At 31.1% G+C, this 12,244-nt stretch overlaps 1 protein-coding gene across 2 annotated transcripts in view; it reads left to right on the forward strand.

Annotated features, from left to right (window-relative positions):
• Positions 1–275: 275 nt before the first annotated feature.
• LOC139485931 (zinc finger protein GLIS1-like) overlaps positions 276–12,244 on the forward strand; it is a 69,601-nt gene continuing 57,632 nt past the window's right edge. The window contains exons 1-2 of one of the 2 annotated variants that reach the window (XM_071270604.1): positions 276–339; positions 4,151–4,208. The gene's annotated coding sequence lies outside the window, so the exon portion shown is untranslated. Of the gene's footprint in view, positions 364–4,150; positions 4,209–12,244 lie in introns of both variants that reach the window. The other variant, XM_071270603.1, reaches the window with a different exon arrangement.

A 12,244-nucleotide genomic window follows, 5' to 3' on the forward strand; every position in this document is an offset into this window, starting at 1 on the left:
TTTTGAACTTACAAAATGTAACTTTAAAACAAAGTTTAATCCACCATTTTCTACATAAAAAAAGTCTGTACAAAGTCAGGAATATGTCAGTTGTTTCGTTTGATGATTATGGACTTTCCGTTTTGAATTTTCCTCGAAGTTCATTTTTTTTGTTATTTTCCTTTTGTTGTTGTTTTACTTTATGTAAAAAGAAAGATAACTCTTATTAAAAATAAATAATTATTGGAAAGAAGATCGATTATTTCCCCTGCGAATTATACGTCACGACGACTGGGTTCCGACTTCGTATTTGTTTGAAGAACCAGAAGAAGTTTTATTTTGACTTGCAAAGAAAAGCATGTAGGTCCATATTTAAGTTAAAAGGTATGATTTAAACTTCATGACAAATAATTGAAAGTTTGTTTTACCTCTAAAATGACAACAACTTCATTGACTAACTTTAAAAATCCTATTGTACATGTTCAAAAGAAAAGAATAACAGAATAAAGAGTCTCTCTTTATTTTGCCAAATTATTTTTGAAATATTTGGAGGCCTCTACAAACAGATTTAATCTTTAAATTCCAATAACTGGAACCGCACATACTATTTATGATTGGCCTAATTGGGTTACGCAAAGTTACACTATCATCCTCATATCATATGGATCTGTAGGTGGTCGGTAGATTCCATACACCTTACTGCTAAGGCGCTATTTGGAAATCTGTCCTGCTTGAACTTTTCCATTGTGGCGTCAGATATTTTCTATTATATAGGGTACCACGAAGTCACTGACAAGTCTACTACTGATGGTGACATCATTCATTATTCAATTTATTGCTTTGGATATATTTATTTGTAAACAAAACTTGGCAGGAAAGGTCCTTGTGAAAGGTCCTTATGCAATGAATTGGTTATACAGTTCACTATTGACTCCCTTTATTATAAAAAAGAAGATGTGGTATGATTTCTAATGAGACAACTCTCCACAAGAGACCCAAAATGACACAGCTACATTTTTGTATAAAAGGCTCCGAAATATCAATGTAAAACAATTCAAAAGAGAAAACTAATGGCTTTATTTATATAAAAAATATGAACGAAAAACAAATATGTAACACATAAACAAACGACAACCACTGAATTACAGGCTCCTGACTTGGGACAGTCACATGTATACATTCATAATGTCAGGGGTGTGGAAATGCTATGCCCGACTAGCCTGACTCGTACATTTTAACAACCGGACAAGTAATTATTTTTGTCTTGGTTGCCCATGGACAAATAAAATAATATACAAGACAAAGTTCAAATTCAGCAAAAATACAGGATTAATTTCAAAACTTATAAAGATGTTTAATTTATGTAAAAGAAACCAATAATCAGCGAGTAAAACATATATTTAAGTATAAACATCAATGTTCATGACGATAAATATTACACAACTCCGGAAAAAGATTGTTTACCAAAATGAGTAAAAATAAGTATGCCAACCCGAGTCAGGTAATATTGCATTGGCTTTGTCCATTGACCCGGGATCGCCGATTATGTTTTATCCACTTTTCACCGGAAGTGTCATTATTTAAGATTTTGAATCGAGATTCAAATTTATGAATACTTTTAAAATAAAACATCAGGCAAGCAAGACAAAAAGAATGACGAGTCAAGTCGAAAGCATGAAATGCAAACAGTGTATTTTTTAAAAAAAGACGGAAGCGAGAATATCAGACATCGTGAATATCAGATTAACTCTTGGAAAGAAATTCAGATAATAAGTTTTGTTTTTGTCTTATTTATAGATCAATGGCAACCTTATGTGTTGTCTAAGTGGTAAATAGAAGTGTTCAACTACCAAGAAAAAACCAAGTGTGTCAGTTGATATAAATAATTAGTTAGTTTCCATTTCTTTACTCACTGTCCTCTAAATTTAGTATATGTAGTCAGAGACATAGATATCTCTGATGTAGTGTACCTACTGGCTACAATTTTAATTAAAAACAGTGCTGCAAACTTGTCCTTTACATGTCATTTTATTTAGTTGCTTTGCTTTTGAGTTTCTGTCCCATTGATGTTATAAACCCATTTCCATCATTCCTTAATTTTTACACATATAAACCAATTGATTTCACTGATTTGTTTAGGATGCAAAACTGCTAAAAATCATATATTAGCTAACAATAAAATACTACAATATTTATTGGGACCGTCAGGGCAAGTAACTTTTTTTCAGGACAAGTAAAATTTACAGTTTTACTTGCCCAGGGACAAGTGCTCACAACAAATATTTCCACACCCCTGAATGTGGTGGGGTTAAACATGTAAGCGGGATCCCAAGTTTTTTTTTTATCCTCATGTGGATCCTTAGGGGTACAAAATGTAAGTAACAAACCGTATTACTGATAATGTGGGGTACAGTAACACAGCTGGTCGCAACAATATACAATTATAGATGTGTAATATTTTTCTGATAATCATTAGTCCTACAGTTTGAACCAAAATTTAAAAAAATCTCAAATATTGAAGATGTGCATTTGTTATCATGGAATTATCAGACATCGAATTGGGACTAATAAAATCTCATCTTTGATAGTCAAAGATCAAACAGAACCCAAGTGAATAGTGCTTATTTGTTATTTAAGGCAAGCTCAAATAGGAGTGCTGTCCCTTAAAACTTAGATTTGCTGACCTTAATTATAATGCTTATATGCTACAGTTTTCCAATGCAACTCCTTTGATACCACACAACAGAATTTATGAAATCTATAGATAATAAGGACACACTATACGTACATGAGGTAGATGTGCATATAGAAAAAAAAATGATTCAACTTTTTTCCTAGCATGTACATGTACCTTTTGAATGTAGAATTTTGGCCTAAACTATACTCTTGCAACAGTTGGTCATCTGATCTCCTCTGAAACCATGGCAGACAACATAATTTCATGAAACTTTGTAGTTATAAATAAAGACATATGTAGATCTAGATGTGCATATCCAAAAGAAGTTGATTTATTTAGGAGTTATGAGTCTTTAATCTTGGTTAGATTTTTTGTGCCTAATGACAATGTGGGGGCAGGGGGGCATGGGAACTTGCTCTCAAAGATTCCTAAATTTCTGACTGTTTTCTATAATTTTATAATTTTAATTCACCAAGTAAAAAAAAATATCTGATCATTTGACAAATTCTGAGAGAATTGATATGTACATTAATTTCAGTAAAAAGTAAAATCACAAAAAAAGTAAAATCACAAAAATACTGAACTCCGAGGAAAATTCAATCGGAAACTCCCTAATCACATGGCAAAATCAAATGACAAAACACATCAAACGTATGGACAACAACTGTCATATTCCTGACTTGGTACATTTGTATGTACAGGCATTTTCAAATGTAGAAAATGGTGGATTGAACCTGGTTTTACATGTTTTATAGCACAAGTTGTAAGTGAGTGAGAAAAATACTTTATCATTGGAAGTTTTAACCCTGATCTTAATGAATGCTTCTAGATTATAAATGTAAAAATATGTGGTATGATTGCCAATGAGACAACTATACTAAAGACAAAATAAAATAGAAGTTAACATTTCTAGCATTTATAGTTTTTTATTTGCTTTTATTTACAATATTTACAAAAACATTAAAAATTGTGAGATCATGATTGCTTCTACTAAGCCTGCCACATATCTAATAATGTGTTTTTCTTATGGGAAAAGCATTCAAACTTTTTAAATATTCAAAATCTTAGAAAGAAGTGAAAATACAAATTAAATGTGTATACATGGTATATCCTATTTCAAAAAGAAAATTAATGATACTTGTAGCCTCCCTTTGTCTTTGTTTTTGTTTCAGCAGTAATTCGTACACCAAATAACACAGGGACCGATTTTTTTGTTTTGTTTATTAATTTATCGACTTGTTGACATTAAATCTATTGAATTAAAATATTGTTGATTTAATTATCTCAATCTGATTATAAAGGCGGAAAGATATCCTTTAGATTTAAATATTTTATTTTTATTTACCTTTGCACTGTTGGGGATGTCTCAGTTGGGGGTCTGTTTACCTGTAATTATCAGCTCAAAGAAGGTTTTAATTATTCCGCTATTGTTGAATATTGACAGAAGAATGAAAATGATTTGGAATAATTATCAAAATTTAAAATATTTTTCAGAACATATGATTGAAAGTTTGAAATGTACATGTGAAAAGTATTTCTTGATTGGAAACAGGTAAGTGGTAACTTGAACCCAACCTAAGTGTGGTATTCAATATGTGGGACAGACGGGACGAGAGTATTTCAGAAGAAATCAAGAACATCTCTACCGCTTTCGTAGACCCAAAAAATTCAAAAGTTTAGTATATCAGCATTTAGATAAGCATAATCATAATCTGAAATATATAAAATTCCAACCGCTCGAAACCGTTCAAAAACAACCAGGAGAATCGCACAAGCAATTTGAAAAATCACGCGAAGTTCGCGAATTGTTTTGGATAAAAAGACTTCAAACAGCTTATCCTCTCGGTCTAAATGATAAAATATTAGGGCAGGGAAACATATCTAAAACTCATATCGATGTCATTAATATTGTTGATAAACGACTTAGAAATCATAGGTCTCATGGTAAACGCAAGAACCGTAATCAACGTATTAAACATCGTATAAATTATACACTTGCTGATCTGTTATCTATAATAAAGAATAATGGCAGACATCAAGTATTATGCAAACTGGGTCAGATACCTATAAGTAAATTATATGCTATTTTTCTGGAGTGTGATAAAATTTCTTTTTTTAGCCCATTTTATGAATACACCCGTATTATTACAGCCTTTTGTCATCACAGGCTTTTTCCTATTATTGATAAACCTGAAAATCATAAACGACATTTTCTCAAATTAAAATATATAAATAGAGGTATTGATTTTATTAATTTGTCTAGCATATTCAATGACTCTTCTGTCTATAGCTTAATACCTCCATATTTTGATAATATAGAACAACCCATTATTTCGTATTCTTATAAAAAACCAAGCAGAAATTTGATTTTCAATTATACGTCAATTACAACAGACGTCAATATAGAAAATAATGTTCCTTCCACTTGAGATTGCGAAACATCTAGTTTTAAATATGTTCCCTATGGTCATGTTATCACAGGAGACCTCAACATCGTCGATGACCGTGAAGTCATAACTTTTCTAAAGAAAGGACCGAAATACCGTCCTCCATCTACAATAGATTGGAAACAGTGTCGTCAGGTCATTAAAGACGCTCTGTCTGCCTATTGTAAAAATTGGTGCAAACGTGAAAAATCCGATAAAAAATCTTTAGACAGTTATTTGAATAAAATTATGAATACGGTTGATATTCGAATATCTCATTTAGAAAACAATTCTGAAATTAATAATAGGAACCATGATATACCCATTTCTAGAATAAAAAACAAACTCAAGGTACTCGCAGAGCGGTTTGTGTTCGTACCGGCAGACAAGGCAGCAAATAATGTAGTGGTGGTGTGACGCATATACAGTCGATTCCACTTAATTGCATACCGCTTAATAGCATAATTCGGTTAATTGCATACTTTTCTCCTGCACAAAACCATTTCCCATTCATCTAATGTTAAATTGTACGGTTATATGCATAGCCCCACAAGTGGCATTTCGGTTAATTGCATAGAATATAATTGCCAGCTAGATATGCTTAGTTAAAACTAACGAGATTTTTGACCGGAAACAGCAATTTGTAAGTATATTTTTCTTGAATGCATCATAATTTTTGATATTATTTCACATTTACTTATGTGTTATTTGAATAAAGTTTTAAAACAGTTTCTTTCGTGTTTATATGATTATAAAAAAGCCTCGATGTGTACACAGGTAAAGTTTCCCATATTCTATTTTAAGCCTCGAGGTCATAAAAATGTCAATCAGCTGATTGTTGTAAAAACACAATCATTCTATGATCTTCTATCTCAAAAGGTGTTAATTATTGATTGCATTTCAAACATTGTTCATAGATTACATTTTGGGTGTATTTTTAAAACATTAACGCCTGCTAATTATCGATCATTATCCAATGTGCAATCTCGTAATTTGGCTAGGGGTGATCTACATTTATGTTAAATATTACAGGGCATTTATATATGGTTGAAGAATTTCATACATCAATCTTTCACTTTTAATATTTTTTGAAAAGAACATTAACTTAAATTATTATATTTTCTCACTTTCAACACTCGTGTCCAGCAAGTAACCCGTGTAGAGCCCAATTACCTGCTGCTTTGCATATATACGAAACTAACGAGGTTAAAGTAACAGTGTTACATCACTGTGCAATCAGTAAATACTGCATATTAAAGGCAGTTCATTACACATTTATTGTATCAAATGATTATAAACTGTGTAGCATTGTTCAACAGTTTGTTTTAATCAAAGCGTAACAATATAATTTGTACATCCGGGTCATAGAAACAAATCTATTTTTAGAACAATTTTATTTTCGTATCTCAGGTAAAGGAAAAGTCGGTACATAAATAAACTAAAACTAAATGTGTTCATAAACTTTATTGAAAGAATAAACAATGAAATAAAATGCATGACACTAGACAAATAACTTTTATTAGAATAAATAATCATTCATGTTGTAAGTGGATTATGGACGTTCTTCAGGATTTCCTTTGTACTGATCTGCACTATCGATGTTATTTGTCTCCGTATTTTGGCATTTCGGATATAAGCATACTCCGCTTTATTGCATAATTTCATCTGACAAATAGGCTATGCAAATAACCGGAATGTACTGTACTACACGAAAGTTCTTCAAAACGAAATTATCAATTCCTCTACATTCAGGTCAGTGCGCACCACAGAGAGTCAAATCGTTAACAAGCATACCACTGCCACTGCCCAGCTTAAAGCATCTTCCGAACATTTGAAAGTCCCTACCATGTACTGGTTACCGAAATTACACAAAAAACCATTTAAATTCCGTTTCATCTCCGCTTCCAGTAAGTGTTCTACTACTAATCTATCAGTGCTTCTAACCACCTCCCTTACTACTATCAAAGAACTGGTTATTAACTTTTGTAATAAAGCTTATGAAAATAATGGTATTAATTATTTTTGGAGTGTTAAAAATTCTTTAGAGGTTTTAGATAAAATACATGCTTTCAATGGTCCTTACAATTCTGTTGACAGTTATGATTTTTCTACTCTGTACACTACACTTCCACACAATCTTATAAAGAAAAAGTTTTTGTATTTGATAAAATGGTCTTTCGAAAAATCTCATTGTAATTTTATTTGCTGTAACTCGTTTAAGGCCTTTTTCTGTAACGAAAAGGGAAAGTATGCTAGATACACTTACTGGAAATGTGAGGATATGATTGAAGCTTTAAACTTTCTGCTTGATAACATTTATGTACGTTTCGGCGATAAAGTGTATCGTCAGGTAGTAGGTATTCCTATGGGCACCAACTGTGCCCCTTTAATAGGAGATTTATTTCTATATTGCTATGAATCTCAGTTTATGACCAAACTCAGTAAAGACCCATCATTGTTACATTTGGTTGATACATTCAAAAATACCTACCGTTATCTGGATGATATTTTTTCGTTGAATAATCCAGAGTTCTCTAAATATACTTCAGAAATTTACCCAAACGAACTTACTTTAACTAAATCTAACATAAACAGCAGCAGTTGTCCTTTTCTAGATTTAGACATTTCAATTTCAAACGGGAAACTTCACACTAAAATTTACGACAAAAGAGACGATTTTTCATTTCCTATTGTTAATTTTCCTTTTTTAGACGGCGATGTGCCTTTGGCTCCATCATACGGTGTTTATATATCGCAACTCGTTCGGTTTGCCCGTGTGTGTTCTGATGTCATAGATTTTAACGAACGTAATCAATGCATCACTGGTAAATTGTTGTGTCAGGGATTTCGATACCATAAATTACTTAAAACTTTCACTAAATTCTTTCATAGATACAAAGATTTGATTAGTAAATTTGGCTATACCTGTAGAAAGCTTATTAAAAATGGTATTTCACATCCTAAATTTTATGGTAATATTGTACTTAAAGCGAGGAAATCACTATGTGATCCTTGTAAACTCATCGAACCTTTAAACAAACTTATAAGTAAGGGTTATCGTACCAATATTGTAATAAGATCTCTGAATATAGTTCACATTGGCACTAATATTGATATTGTCATTAGCAAATTAAAACATAACTAAATTTCATTATCTTTTGAGGCGAGATGTATAGAGACACAGACACGTTAACTTTTATTTCTATAGAAGTCGCTCTTCACTATACTACTACCTGTCGATACATTTATTTTTGGCATTGCACAAGTCATGTCTTCTTTGACTATTAATGACGTTAAAATACTAAATCCCTGTGATGTGTTTTAGTCGATTTTAGTCTCTGATGCATGATTTTTTATTATTAATTGGTTTTGGCTTTTAACTAGCTGTCAGTAACTGCGAGTACTCTCAAATCGTATTTTCTTGTTAATTCGACCTGTTGATACTGTTTATAATGCTTTTTTGTCATTTTTTATTTATACGGATCTTGTCTGTACACCAGCTTTGATTATTTGTAATATCTTCACTTATTCTTACAACATTTGTATAAACTTCAAGATTATAAAAAAAACGGTTTTTTTCTAAAGTGAACATTGATTGGTTAAATATTTCTCAGTCATGTCCTGTTTTTGAATTTGTTTGTTAGCTTTTTGGTCATGAATGTTTGTCTCTAATATTTAATTAACTGTACATTTGTATTCAGATATCGCAGATCAAATTTATTCGTTCATTGTTTAATCATACGTTTTTTGATTGAGTTAAAGGGAAACTTCGCAAAAAAATCAAAAATTGATATTATGTTCATTCTGTATAAAAATGTTCAAATTCATAGATATTAAAGTTTTATTCCGCTAGATAAGCGATCACCATCGATTTTAAATTTAGAGTATCAATTCTCCGAGATCCGCCATCTTGTCTTCTTTCCCGATGAATAAAAACGATATGTCTATAAACCACAAAGAAACAAAACTACAGTAACCGATGTAGTCGTAATTGCGTGTCGATATCTTGTCAATCGTACGGTTGTTTAATACGACTAACTAACTTGATACGGAAAATATTCTTACTTTTTTTAAATTACCATGGTCTGTTGTTTTTAAACTGTTGATATTGGAATTAGGTGAAAAGTCAAAGTTGAAATCATAAATAAGTGTTCCGTGAAAATTGTTTTCGAAAATCTAATTTGTTCATAATTCTTTAAAGTAATAAACTTTTTTCAAATATATTTTGATCTTCCCTTATTTGATCACCAGCATGGCTAAAGGTATTACTTCCAAAGGTATTGTGAGGGGTGTGAGGTGACACGTCCAGGTATTCAAGCGATTTCCTGTCGGGCTTGCAAGTTCATGCATCGTTTCACTTCTGCAGGTATTGATCAGTGTACACGGCTGATAACTTATAACTTATAACTTTCCATTTTGAACTATCAGATGTATAATATACAACTCTGTCTTACTTGTCATTACTAAACTCATACGCTTGTTTATAAATAACATTTCTGGTGTAAAGAATATAATTCATAATATATAAATAATACCCCAAAAATAAGATTTGATGAAATTAAAATCTATTTAAATATTTTTTCCAAGGGTGAATTTGGGAAAATGTAATATATAGTCATTGTCAATAGTGAAGGACAGATTGGAACAGACCAGAAATATTGATTTAAAAAAATGTACGCACTTGCCGACGATTCGTTTATACGACTGGATATAAAGTTACGGAACTATAGCGCAATTTAAACTATATACGTGCATGTATACATTGAACATAAGAAAAAAACATATATTTTGAATAAATAGGGGTAAAAGTGTTGTAAATAGACTAGCCAACGTATGCCAACAGTATGTAATCATCGAATGTCGATAGACTACAGTTGTATACCAAAAGAAGAAGAGAACCAATTTGATTTAAATACAGGTCGATGTATAACTTTTGCTTTGGTTCATTGAAGCTGTGGACCTAGGAAAATCACAGATTTATATTTCAATAAGATTGTTCTCAAACAAAGGAAGGAATTCGTCATCACAATTGTTATATATACCACTCGACGAACACTAATTATCCCCAGGGGATGTGAATATTTTGCTGGGAAACTTTTGAGTATCAAAGTTTCAAATTAATTTCGGGATTTATTTTCTTTCTTGGTATTCAATAACCGAAAAAAGAATAAATTACTTGTTCGCTAAATAGGGATATTCTTGTCAGATAAAAGAATTTTAGTTATATTTAAAAAATAGGGAAATATGACATTAAATTGGTTCTGTCTTTTTTTAAACATCGTTAAAACGATGTGTGTCTAAGGTGAACGCCACAAGAACCCTGTAATACTAGTACGAGAGTATAGCATGTAAACATTCCTTCTAAATAATATGGTTGTATTGGAAAACTTTTCATACAGATTGACAACTCATTGTCCGATATGCATGTAACATTTGCCACATGACGCCCATAGTTCTTTCTACCATCATCACCTTATTCCTTGATATTGCTGTAAACATCGATGGTTCACACCCAAACAAAATGGGAGTAATGAACCTTCAGAGCTTCTCCATGTTATACATTTGTGAAATATATAGACGAAATTTCTGTATTGAAATGAATCTACATCTCACAAACAGGATTTTCAAATAACGATTTTGAGTAATCACCTTACAAACCAATATAAACGTATGGCAAGATATAACCATGAAGGAATTTAGTTTTTTTTCAGAACTCATCACTATATCATAAACGTATACGTATATATATGCATACAGTTTCAAATATCAAGAACAAGCGTTCGATGTCGATAGTCTGTTCTCTAACTGTTCAGAGTTAGACATGTCACTTGTTCATTCTTGGAAGCCTTCATATTCCCCGTCTAACGATGGGAACTCTTTCTGATTGTGTTGACTATAAATGCTTGTATGGTAATTCTGTCGTTTATCTGTACAAGCGGTTGCATTTCCTCTCCTTTCCCAACAAACAAACGAACGAAACGCAACTAGTCTGATTTCTCTGGAGCTCATCCTCAATGGCTCTTATACGTCAGGAAACTTACATGTATACTAATAATGATTGTTTCATGAACAACGATGTATGAACGAACTATTATAAATTCGTCAATATCTGTAATGCATGACTAAAGTATAACTTTTATTACAACTACTGTATTACTTATTTGGATTAATGACGGCTATCATGTTCAACATTGCACAACTATTATCATAGAATTTTAAAAAAAATCCTCAAAAATCCTCAAAAGATATAATGCCTTAGCTTAGATAATTAGTATTCTTTTCACAAAAAGTTCGTGTAAATGATTGTCAAATGAATTTAATTATGTAAGAATAAAATGTTAAAAAGAAACTAAAAAAAAATTATGCATGTTGTATGTTGTATTATTTTGTCAATTAAAAACTTTAAAATTGCAATAGTTTTATTAGCATTTAAACACAGCCAGATTTGAATACAAGTTAAGAAATTTCGGTAAAGTCAATGATATCAAACAGATGTACAATTGTATATCAAATTGGGTAATATTGCATTTAGTTTTTATTAAAGATTAAAACTACTATTTTTTGCTTCATATTTGAATCTTTACGCCAATTGCCGCTAAGAAAGTAATCAAAAATTGTTTCCTTTTATTTTTATACACTTTCGGAATTACGAATCTGAATTTTATTTTCAATTAATTTACACAATTTAATTATTGTATCTTTATTCTCATCGTGTATTTAATCTTAGTGTATTAACATCATGACAGCATATACTCTAATCCTTTCTATTTATCCTTTCCAAATAACAACATTTATACCTGTGTACGCTTGAACTCACACCTGCGGCTAAATAGCTACAAGGTAAACGAATTGACCTCAAGCCGAGAAATATACAGTGACCTTTACAAAATAATATACACACTCTGCTCACACATTAGTTGCATTGAAATGATTATCAAAACAATAACGGTAAATAGAACTGAAATATTTTCAGTTCAATATCAGTAAAAATGTTCAATAAATATTTTATGAAAAAAATCTCAACAATAATTAATTAAATTTATTCAAAAACATTTACTAGAGATAATTTTATAGGAGTTTAATTCAATCAATACAAAACGGTATATATATGCATATTCACTTTCGTTCATTCTTATATTGTGGTTTATAACTTCGACCATTC

The sequence above is a fragment of the Mytilus edulis genome, chromosome 8 (assembly GCF_963676685.1).
Source record: "Mytilus edulis chromosome 8, xbMytEdul2.2, whole genome shotgun sequence".
In the NCBI taxonomy this organism is placed as follows: domain Eukaryota; kingdom Metazoa; phylum Mollusca; class Bivalvia; order Mytilida; family Mytilidae; genus Mytilus; species Mytilus edulis.